The 12,621-nt window shown below is 38.5% G+C and overlaps 1 long non-coding RNA gene across 2 annotated transcripts; it reads right to left on the bottom strand.

The window, feature by feature from the left end:
• Positions 1–933: 933 nt before the first annotated feature.
• LOC113633891 lies at positions 934–9,475 on the bottom strand. Of its 2 annotated transcripts, XR_007144800.1 has the most exons (5): positions 9,433–9,475; positions 2,053–2,140; positions 1,786–1,963; positions 1,647–1,688; positions 934–1,562 (listed from the first exon to the last, which is right to left on the bottom strand). It is a non-coding gene; the product is annotated as an uncharacterized LOC113633891 (long non-coding RNA). The 2 variants fall into 2 exon arrangements; XR_007144799.1 differs by lacking the exon at positions 9,433–9,475 and having other exon boundaries at positions 2,053–2,866.
• Positions 9,476–12,621: the final 3,146 nt, after the last annotated feature.

Below are 12,621 nucleotides of genomic sequence, written 5' to 3'. Positions count from 1 at the left end.
GAACTCTCAACCCGAAGTCTCAGCTTTTATCCGAAGTGAGAGTAGGGGAGGAGCCACTCTGCCCCTCCAAATTCTCAAATTTTGCTAGCATGTCTATTTTACCAATTGTTCACAATTGATCAGCACAAATAGAAATCATAACAGAAAAAATTCCTAGACATGAAATCAATTGCTTCATATTTAAATATCAAAATTACAAAATTATAAAAAGCTATCTACAGAGCATTGCTCAATTTACTTTACTTTTCTCTTTCAAATTCCACTCCGCGTGCATGCGCATCAATGTTGTAACAAGTACTTGCAGCGTGATCGCATTATTTACCCATAAACAACTCATTCTAATTTCTGATTGTCTTGTATTTGTCCTGTGTTTGATTTTACGTGGTGCTGCAAAACCCCATCAATATAACCAAAAAACCACATCAATTGAAAGCAAACCCCTTCGTATCATTTCTCTAATCGTTCTCGTGCTGCTTTCACGTTATCTGCATGTTGCTGCAGAACCTTGAGTACACGTAAAAACTCGTCACAGATTTTGGACGTGTCACAGAACTTCCCTCTGTATGCCTGCGTCCAGTAATTGTATGAAGAATAATTTTGTTTCGCAGCGTGACAAATACAAGGTGTGGGTATAAGCATGTAAACTATCTGACAAATGTCTCACAAATAGTTCACAATTGACAGACCTGACAGACCAGCAATTAAACACGTACAGCCGAAGTGACGCATATGAATATTAAAAATACGATAAGGCATACAGTACAAATGTAAACTTAATGAAAAACACATTCATTGTTGTGCTACTTGGGTGGCTACAGCTTTGTGCAACATTAGATATAAAATTAGTAAATTGTAAAATTACATTTTTCTAAATGGTTCAGTAAAGTCTAATTGTTAATAAATAAAAAGTACATACGATCAAAGATCGTAAAAATTAAACTTATGCCACAAGGCACATTAAGTATACTTGCAAGTATATAGACATGGTTTTGAGAAAATGAAATGCATGTAATCGTTCAAATGTCTATTGCCTGGGTAGCTATTGTTTAGCGTTTGTGTATGTACACAAAGATTATCTCTTGGATGAAAAGACAAAAATGATTACCATTACACCAAATTATATTTCTGATAAACTACACACCATGACAGTTACTAACTACCTTAACACTGCTTTTAGGCCAGTGACAATGTAATACTTTAACAATTGTTAATTTGTATCATTTAAATCTTATTTAACAAGCAGGATTTATTATTTATCCATAAACATGTAACTGCATAATTTATTACTTTGTGTGATTTAAAAAGAACAAACTAAACAAGATTCATTCATTATAATAAAAACTTCCATTTTAACTACATTTAAACAATGCAATTTTCCATATACCCAAAAGACTGCAAACATATTTATTATATAAACACTCTATACATATACAATTACAAACTAAATAAAACTTTTCAAACAGAAATACAAATATTTTTGGAAGTTCAGTGTGCTGCTTCCTCTGTCACAGTCCTTATGGCACCCTCAACAGACCATTCCTTCTACTCAGAGTTAAGGACATCTGAAAATTAAACATTTTAATTTGCATTCAAATCCACAATAGTAAAAAGTACACTTTACACTGTAACAAACATTGATTATTTACCATTTCTAAAAACGGAACCTCCTTCCTGCTCAGAAGTAACATCTGAAAATAAAACATTTTATTTACAATGAAACTTCCATGCAAATCCATAATATAAAAACAATACACTACATTCTAATGAAAAGCATCCATTATCTACCATTTCTCAAAAAATACTGAGCAGCTTTTGCTGCCTTCAATTCCGTTTCCATGTTGCTCATTTCATGCTTTGTTTTGCTCAGATCTCTTAAATTTAATTTCCTAATCACAACAACTCCAACTTCGGTGACCACCTCCTTGATCCAATTCCTGGGTGTTGCTGGATCCAAGGCCGAATACTAAACAAAAAAAGAAAAACACATCACAAACATTTTGAAAATAAATCATTCGTTCTCCCAAACACATATTTAAGCATTTAAGTACTTACTGCTACAAAGCGGAACCTCTCTCTTAATCAAGAAAATTCTTCGTCATCCACATGGGAATTTTTGTATTGCTACTGTAAGCCATTTTATCTGAAACAAAATTAATCATATAAACAATTGCAAACTCACTTTTTAGCAGACAGACAAAACCTACCTCCACAAACAACGGCTAAAACACGTAGAGTCGCGATTCAAAGGTAATGCAACTTTTACCTAAATTTTTCAAAGCCCGTCTTATAGCACACAACATTTTAAATCATGCTTCGTTTAAGGCCTCGACACAGACTTTGGGACTCATAGTTGAAAATGCGCTACCTAACTTTAAATGTTAACAGTTTCTGATAAATTTGCTCCATACACAATTTAAATATCTTTGGAAAGAAGACCCTTTGAGATTTACTGTCAATCATCATAAGTTATTATAAGTTATACATTTCCTGCATTAAACAATTTTATTTCATGTATAAATACATGAAATCAGTCCTGGAGCAATCCAGAAAAGTACTGGGTTGAAAGTCACATGAGTATCATTCAAATTTTATGATTTTCATAACAATGAGATTACTACAAACATTTATCTGAGACTGTCTGATCCTTTTCTCCTCCCCCTGTTTGAGAAACAGCTGCTAAACTCAGGTGATCATGCATACAGTCTGCATATTAAATGAATTGCTGACCATTAAAAGCTTTTGTTATACATGTCTGGGGCTATTAATTTTTATGACCAGGTAGCCTGCCAAGCTATTGTTTTACAGTCATGACCATTCATTTTGATGTCTGGCCATTCCAATCTCAACAACACACACACTTTCCAAGCATTTCTCTTATAAAAACAAAACAGGCAATAAAACCAATAAAAGCGTAAAAAACTATAAATCGATTTGCCTATTGTGAGTTGTGATTATAGCGCCACCAACAAGTCCCAGGAAGTGTGTCAGTCACACATTGGGGCAAGTCGTGGCCTAATGGTTAAAGAGTCTGACACGTAATCCTAAGGTTGTGGGTTTGAGTCTCGGGCCGGCTACGACTGAGGTGCCCTTGAGCAAGGCACCGAACCCCCCAACTGCTCCCCGGGCGCCACAGCATAAATGGCTGCCCACTGCTCCGGGTGTGTGTCTGTGTGTGTGTTCACTGCGGTGTGTGCACTTTGGATGGGTCAGATGCAGAGAACGAATTCTGAGTATGGGTCACCGTACTTAGCCGTACGTCACATCACTTTCACAAAGGTGGATTTTGACAGCTGCATGCGGTAAACTTTTAAATACTCTCTCCTAGGGGGTTCATGCAATTGAGACCAGAGTTGGCCACCATGACACACAGATATTGGAGATGCAAAATTGCGAACAGATTTTTGATCTCAAATGGCATTGTGTCAAAGTTTACTTTTATTTCAGGCATATTTAAGGCTTTTGGTGTGCTTAGATTAACTTGAAATTTGACAAGTACATCACATTTGTCAGCTGTTAAGTGTGGACAAAAAGGTCAGACAAAGGTGTTCTTAAGTGGCTCAATAGCACCCAGTTTGTCTAAAATGTGGGGTTCATTTACCTACAGTCCCCAATTGGGTCAGTAACAACATAAAATAGTCCACTGATATTTACCCACTTGATGCACTTGTTATATTTTCATAGTGTTTTTACAATAAAGCAGGTTTAAATTACACCGTGTTACAGTCTGTTTCCTATCTAAATGAGATCCTTTTTTGACATGAATTAGCACAATGCTAGTTACTGTGCTAGCGAACTTGAACACAGGTATAAATGACATAAAAATACTGAAACGAATCTATGAACTTGACTTAAGTATCGATTTTATTTTCACAATAAAATATTTCCTCTGTTTGCTGACTTTTCACAATCCTCGCTACAGGTTTTACAGTAAACCAGGTGTTACAGTGATTAGACACGTACATGATTAGTGCCGGACTTTTAGTTACAATGTTTTCTACCTGTAGAATGTAGCTAATCATCTCATAAATACAATATGACCCTCACTGTGCTGTTGTATATAAGGATGAATAGCAAACATTACAGGCTTTTTTTAAAATATAGATTATTCTCTCTCCAAAATAAAATGTATTTTAACTTAAAAATTGTATTATGGTTTTCTGTCTACAGGCTCCTTCATCTCCCAGTCTGAGGTACTGAACAGTGCTGCAGCTAAACAGATTCTCACACACAAATAACATTTTTGCTTAATATTATAATATAATATTAACTGTACATTTGATGTTTAATTAATTAATTTTTTTCTACTAATTCTACTTCTAAAGTACAACAATATTTATTATTATTAATATATATAATATTCTTTTACTTTCCCAGTCTGCTGTTCCTGCACCAGCTCAGAAGCCACGGACAATCTACATGGTGGAGTCAGCTGATCTGGACGAACAGATCAGGATGCTGTGCGAGTCTGTCATATACAAACTTGCACACAAATACAGCTCAAAGAGACTTCCTCACAGCATGAGAAGTATTTCCTTAAATACAACAGTGTATACAGTCTACTTTACACTCCTCTTGCTTTTGGAATAAGGAGCCAAACAAAAGACAAAGCAGCATCTCACTAATCTCTCTCTGTCTGTCTCTGCAAATGAGTACATTTTTCCCCTAGTGAAGAAAATCCACCTGACTGGTGCCAAACATATAACCAGGTTGGTTATTGAAGGAGAGAACAACTACGACCTGGTCAACTTGATTGCGGAGCCCAACTGTCTGCGTGCCCAAGTACATACTGTACACACTCATACATAAACAAATTTTTTGGATGTTTTAGTAAATTGTCTAGTTGTTTAGCAATATATAAATTGTGCTTTGTCTGGTTCATGCAGTTGACATGAGTTAGCTTACTTGTGTGGAAACAAAGCCACACCCAATAATACATGAATGTGGATATCGGTAAATAAGTCATCAGTTGCTTATTCAATTATATCTTGTGCTCTAACCGGCACGAAACCAAGCCAGCCAATGAGCAGTTAATGCTCTGTTCCATTCCCAAGCACAGAAAATTGGAGGCTTTCAATACTATTGTGAAATTCTTCACTCCAAACTCCTAAAGCTCACTATACCCCCTTCCATCTGTAGTGGATCACCAGCTTCCTGACAGGAAACAGGTGAGACTGGGAGGTGTGTCACCTCCAGCATTCGGACAATCAGCACTGGTGCTCCACAGGGATGTGTCCACTCCCCACTGCTATTCTCCCCCTACACTAATGACTGCACTTCAAGTGACCCAACTGTTAAACACCGTCAAAACTGTGGTGATGATTGTGGACTTTAGGAAAGACCCCTCAACACTACTCCACCTCACAATATCCAACAGCCCGGTGTCATCTGTGGAGGCCTTCAAGTTTCTGGGCACTACCATTTCCCAAGACCTGAAATGGGAGTGCAACATAAATGCCATCATCAAAAAGGCCCAGCAGAGGATGTACTTTCTACGTCAAATAAGGAATATGGTTTGCCACAGGAGCTGTTGGTGATGGATGTGCACAGGACAGATTCCATGACTGCAGTGTAGAACAGCATCATGTGGTTTGGTGCAGCAACAAAACAGGACAGAAACAGACTGCAAAGCACGGTTAGAACAGCAGAAAAAATAATTGCACCCCCCCACCCCCACCCACTCTCCAGGACTTGAACGGCACAAGAACCAGAAACCAGGCAGGGAAAATCACTACTGACCCTTTGCACCATGGACATCATCTGGCAGGAGCTACAGAACTTTGCCAGGGGAAAGAAACTGTTCCTGTGTCTGGCAGTTTTAGCAAGCAATCACCCTGATCATCAACTCACCATAATTATATCCACTGCAGAGTAAAGCTGATAGAGTAAAATTTACTATGGTCTACATTACTATTATAAAACGGTGTTAGAGTAAAAAGAGCATTTATCTCCGGAGTTATTGACTCGAAACTCAAATCTGTAAATATATGGCCAACTTTACTTAAGTTGCTGAAGCGAACGTTTAAATGATATCTCGCCTCGATTATCACTTAAGTTCACGACGAGTGAGATTTATATACATTAAAATGTACACTTGCTGTTTTTGTAGTTTAACAGTGCAAAGTCTGAGGGAATATGTTCTGCACTGCAGACTGGATCGCAACGAACCTCACGCCATTTTGAAATGTGTTGCTATTGTATGTAACATTTTAAGACCCATTTTTAATCGGTGCCATAACAGCTCTACTGCTGCGGTCACTGAACATGCAGTGGTTGACACGGATTTGATTTGTAGCGTTTCACCATGTCGTTATCAGTGCCAGGATGAGGCTAGTCTTGTTGCTCACTTAAAGAACCATATTAAGGAAGGTCGTGTAAGTTTACTATCACCCAGGTCCTGTGCTACTCCACAGCGGCGGTGACCTGCTGGGCTAAAGTAGTCCAAAAATGTTTTTCATCCTTAACACATACATTTTAAACCAGAAACTACGGAGTATGTTTCAGACATTGTTTAACCTTGTAAAAGGCAAACAAAATTTTAGTATAACATCTCACTCCAAATTTTAGGGGTGCTGAAGCACACCTAAAAAGGGGCTAGCCTCGCCCATAACAGCATTACTGATTCACATCGGCCTTCTGCATCAGCGATACTGTCAGTTACATCAGAGCAGTGTTCTGCTGTATTTGAATCCAGATCAGGCGAGTCTGAAGTAAGTGAAATGGGCTCATTTCAAAATTTTGATTTGTATTTAAGAAATGTGAGCCTATTTTAATATTAGATGTGAATGTGAGCCTAGTTCAAAATTATAATTCTGTAATTCACTCATTAAATTTGTTCAACCTGTATAGATTTTTGTTCTGCTATTATTCTGAAGAAGGCTTCTAACCGAACAGTTGTGGGCAAAATACTGTGGAAATCAGTGGCGCCCCAAAACTCTGGTTACAAACACACATTCTACAAATTTTCTTTGTGTTTAGGGAAAAAAAATAAAAAATTACAGGTTTTGTTTTACTTGCTGGCGAGTAAAATTTGACATTACTCAGTCATGTCATTCTAAGGCAAGACCAAAACGCATTTGTTTGTTTTTGTCTGTAGGCAACTCATGCTACACATCAAAGCTTTTCATGCTGAGCATCGACCGGAAGATTTCAACTCCACACATTTCTACATTCGTCGCAGGAATTTGCATGATGTTTAGCAGTTACTACTGTTTTAAACATTCATTACCCTTTGGAACTTGGTTCTACTCTGGAATTCATACAAAAGGTAGGCATTAATCCATTTAACACATAATTGCACTTTACAGTAACTTCTCATTTGTTAACATGATGTATTCACAAAAATTAACTGGAAATGGGAAAACATTTGTAACAGTTCTTTGTACATTGTTTCGATTATGCTTTTCAAATTTATACTGGAAGATGTTGAAAATGTGTGAGCTGTCCTCTTAGAATTGTATATTTTACCAATATACTGCTTTGTTCTTATGGTATGTTCGTTACTATACCAGTAATTATTTAAGCAGTGACATACTTTTGCATTAATAATTGAATGTCGCTAAAATAACTGTTTTTCTCCTTGTATTTCCTTGATTAACCACATGCCATTAAGAGCATAGAATACTGATCAGATTAATGAATGTTGCCTTCTGGTAAAGACTGTAATAATTTAATGTTTATTCTGGAATACATTTCCCTGCTGTTTTAAGGAAAAGAATATAGTTGTGATTGTAGATGTTTGTGGTATTAAAAAGGTATATTTGCTTTCCAAACCAGTTCTGGGTGTTACTGAATGATTGATCAACTTTCATTTTTCTGATTCTGCCAGTTTTTATTGTAAATTTTACAGTTCACTTGTGATGTAAATACTTGCAAGTGAAATGTAAAATTTATGGTAAAAAAAAACTGGCAGCTGTGGTTGCCAGAAATCTACCATAAAGGCAAAATTTTCTTTGTACCGTAAACAAAATCGTTTCAACTAATTTTTACAGTAGATTTCTGGCAACCACAGCTGCCAGATTTTTACCAGAAATTTTACGCGATTTTTTTTTTTTTTATGTTTTTACAGTGCAGGTTAGGCTGTAGGACACACTTCAGACAAAATGAATTAAATTAAAAAAGGTAACGGACAACGCACCATGTATTAACGGCGTTACTTTATTTAAAAAGTAATGCGTTAGAGTATTACGGTCAAAAGTAATTGCATTACAATGCGTTATTGCCCAACACTGCATGGGAGCATCACAGATTTTCCTGTAATTTTAATGCAATTGTATTTGGATTTTAAATCATAACTTATTACACTTAATTGATATCTTATTGAAAAGTGCAGGGATTAGCTTGTAATCATGAATACACACAAACACACACACACACCTGTATGAACCAAAATAATAAGTGAAGGTGGAATGTTTTGGGTGACTGAGAACACCCCAAGCGGGGTTCGCACCGCGGAGTCTTTGCTCCCTGAATCGTCGGACTGAAACTCTATCGATACGCCAGGAAGGCGCAAAGATGAACACAGAAGCGGTTACTTCTTACTCAACAATTACATTTCAGGTTAATTCGCTTTGCGCTCTGATACACATTACCACTCTGAAACAAACAAAATATTTATTTTTAAGCTTTTAGTTGCTATATTACCGCTCAGAGCGCAACACGCTCTGATACAGATTACCGTGTTGAACTACAAGTTGAAACTTTTCTTAAATCCTACTGAGCTTTTATATATACTTTTATATTACAATATAGAACCTCTTAGAACGATATACACTCTGATACGTATTGCCACGCCGACTTTGGCGCAGACTATGTCCGAGCGCCCAAATTCAGCATCTTAAATAGCGGCGTGCACAGGTGTCGCGAGTTGCGCTAATTGCAACCATGTGACCGAGAGCCTATACAGAGGCGTGCTGGTGGCTGCGAGTTTGCCTGACAGACACCCGCGACGTTACAAGTGCGGCTTATCCATAAACATGCATTTCCATTGTATATGATCATGTATATGTATATAAAAAACCCAATAATAATAATAATAATAACAATAATAATAACGTTATTATTTTTTACATTTTGTTTAATAATTCATTAATAGCTTTTTTTTACACACATCTCGCGAGCCCTGTTAGAAACTGTGCACACGTCATATCCGTCGTGTTTGATGTTTTTCTTTAACTTGTTTATTTTTGTTTAAATCCAAACACAACACTCAGCTGCACGGAGCAACATCCTACATCCGAATTAAAAGACAAAGAAAACTCCATGGATTTCCGCGGTCCTCCCGACCAAACTCAGTCAGCTCACGGTAAGAGAATGTGACTTTAATTTCATAGTGTTTTTACAATAAAGCAGGTTTAAATTACACCGTGTTACAGTCTAATGTTTTCTACCTAAGCGAGATCCTCTTGTGACGTGAATTAGCACAATGCTACTTACCGTGCTAGCGAACTTTGACACAGGGATAAATGACAGTAAAAATTGTAGTGGAAATTTTTACTTTAGAGAAGAACACATGAATCTGTCCTTCTAGGCTTCTGTATTTCCCATGGCTGGTAGTTATTGTGACTAGAGATTTCAGTTGTTTCTTTCTAAAACTGCATTTAATCAGAGCTTTCCCATGAGACCTTTTCTGTTCCCGTGGGATTAGCTTGGTCAGAAGATGAACAGGCGATGCTTCTAAGCCAATGGTGGATGATGTTTTGGTTTTACATGTCCTGTTTATTTTATTCCTGTCTATAAAATGCTGGTGTTATCAATAATGGTGGCCCTTCCTCTCTGATTTTACACGTAGAGTGTTGGGTCCTTCTGCAAAGCTGAAAACAATAAACCATGAAAACCTTTATACTCTTGCCCGTGCCTGTTGGTGTGATATTTTTATGCTTTAATTCTCTCGAACCTCAAAACTTCCACAACAGGCTGGCGTTGTCGGCAGGATTCCGCGTTTGAGAGTCGACTTCAGGGATTCCCGGGGAGGCTTGCAGCGCTCGAGCCTTGAAGGCTGTTAACTTCACCTCGACCGCAAAATTGGCTATGAGCGTGAGAGGACTCGGGAGTTCACCGTGAGCCGCCTCAACGCTGGAATCAAAAGTACTTGGATGTGTGGAAGGTGAGAGAATCTATTTTTATTTGTGTTAAAGAACACTGATTAATCTGCTAAAGTTGTAAGGGTTTTATTTTGAAAACCATAGTTGAATTCATTAGTGTTGAATAGTGAATATTGTTGGTTGTCTCTGTGTAGAAAGTGCTGTAAAGACAGGATTTAAACCTGGATCTGTCGACAGGTCAGTGACCTGGATAGGCACCTAGTGCAAGGCCTAAAATACAAAAGTAAAGCACGGCACTAATCTGGGATTAGGTGCTAAAGGTGTCTTGTTTGCGAGGTTTTGAGAAAACCCGCCGCTAAGAGCTGACGAGCTCGGTGTAGACTCTCCGGAGAGCAAAGCAGGTTTGGGGAAAAGAGAAAAGGCCAAAACAAAAGATAACACACACACACAGCACAGGCTTTCTGGTGCAGAGACTGTCAACAATAAACTAAGATAGTCATGGGCAACAGTATTTCTAAGAGCATGCTCAATAAAAACCCAGTGTGTGTCACTGGACCTAACGTGAATTATATGAGAAATAATTATGGTCCTGATTCTGTGTCACAATTGCTGCGGTGGGTGACGGAGTGTGGCTTCCCAGATGGCGGCAGTTTTAGCTTGAAGCAGTTAGATTTGCTGAAAGGTAACCTGACCCAAATGGAGAGAGATAATGTTGGGAAGAAGAAGAAGAGCAGGGTAGAAATAAACTGGACAGCTTTTCACTTGTGGAAGTTAGAGGCTGAAAAAAGGTTTCAAAAAGCACAATGTACTCCAAAGAGAGCATCTATACAATATGTACAGAATACACGAAGTACAATAAGTAACTCACAAAGTCTCCAGTGTCTTAAGTCTTTTTCAGATGATCCTGACCTGGATGGACCGCCTCCTCGACCACGTCTGGCAGCGGCTGCGTCATGTCGACAGGTGTGCGCAGATCCGGAGCCAGCTCGTGTGGAGCCGAAGGAGAGTCCACTGCCTCCACCGAAGGCAGTTAAGGCTGACCCACCCTCTCCACCGATCGCGGATCGTACACGCCAGAAAGACAAGCAAAAGGAGACTACGGATCTTGAACCTGTCAGAGAAGAGGCTTCGATTCCAGAGGTCAACGAGAAACTTCAGTGTGTGATTACAATGCCCATGGTGGAAGTAGCAGGGCCGGATGGAGACCCTATGTTAGTACACCGTCCGTGGACACTAAAGGACATTGAGCATGCTCATGAGCACCTCCCTGACCCGAGAGAAGTGGGGGGGAAAAAGTTTGGTGTGGAGTTGGAACGTTTCTGCAAAGAATTTCGTCCCACCTCTCTTGAACTAAGGCGCCTGCTGGGAAGAAAACTAGCATCTGACATAACGCGGATTAAGTATGAATGGCCGGATGAAAATCTGTGCATGAGACATCCAGATCATGAGAGCGGGAGGAATGCGACGTACTATAACTTCCTAACGGAATTACGTGAAGCGTGTTATGAAGCTTTTCCAGTGAAGATGGATATGACAAAGATTGCGCTGTGCAAACAACAGGACATGTAAAACCAAAACATCATCCACCATTGGCTTAGAAGCATCGCCTGTTCATCTTCTGACCAAGCTAATCCCACGGGAACAGAAAAGGTCTCATGGGAAAGCTCTGATTTAAATGCAGTTTTAGAAAGAAACAACTGAAATCTCTAGTCACAATAACTACCAGCCATGGGAAATACAGAAGCCTAGAAGGACAGATTCATGTGTTCTTCTCTAAAGTAAAAATTTCCACTACAATTCCCCCCTTTTGTCCCTGGGACAATACACAAAATTTTACTAATCATTAATCTGTAACAAAATCTAAACTCTAAATGATCGATCGATACCAGTATTGTTAATCAACTACTTAATCTACAACATTGTTAATCAGCTAGAATATAATCACTTAAATCTTAAGCTAATCATGTAAAATCTCACATCAGCGTATCATTACCCCTGTAGGGTTCACATGAATGCTTCATAAAATACATGATCTTTAGTGGATAATATGCTGTTTTTGTGGGGACAGGACCCGTATATATAAGAAATATGCAGTTAAAGGCAAAGCATTAAGCATTAATCAAGTCGTAACCTCACTACAAGTCACAGTCTCTACTGTCCGTATTCACCTTTGTCTGTTTCTGGATCAGTCTGGGCAAATTCAGTGAAATAGTCATCGCTGAACGGAGGACTCCATTCAGGGTCATCGTCAATATCGTCTAGTTTCACAAGTTGTTTGGTCGTTAGATTGGACATTATGATGTAATGAATGCATTTGTATATGCAAGGGCCAAACAAACATAATAAGAGTAATACCACAATCACTGGGATTATCATTGATAGATAGGGAGTCCACTGTCCGAACAGTGTATACCAAAGTCCCCAACTATTATCTCCGTGTTCGTCTCGTTTCATTTGGTTTGCTACTTTGTGCATATCATGCAGTGCATCTGAGATAGACCCTTGGTCGTCATCGTTCGAGGGAATGAAGGTGCAACATTGATCTCCAATCAGGGCACATACACCTCCCTCTTTAGCTAAT

This window comes from Tachysurus fulvidraco, chromosome 1 (assembly GCF_022655615.1).
Source record: "Tachysurus fulvidraco isolate hzauxx_2018 chromosome 1, HZAU_PFXX_2.0, whole genome shotgun sequence".
Taxonomy (NCBI): Eukaryota; Metazoa; Chordata; class Actinopteri; order Siluriformes; family Bagridae; genus Tachysurus; species Tachysurus fulvidraco.
This window is presented reverse-complemented; position numbering and strand designations above follow the sequence as displayed.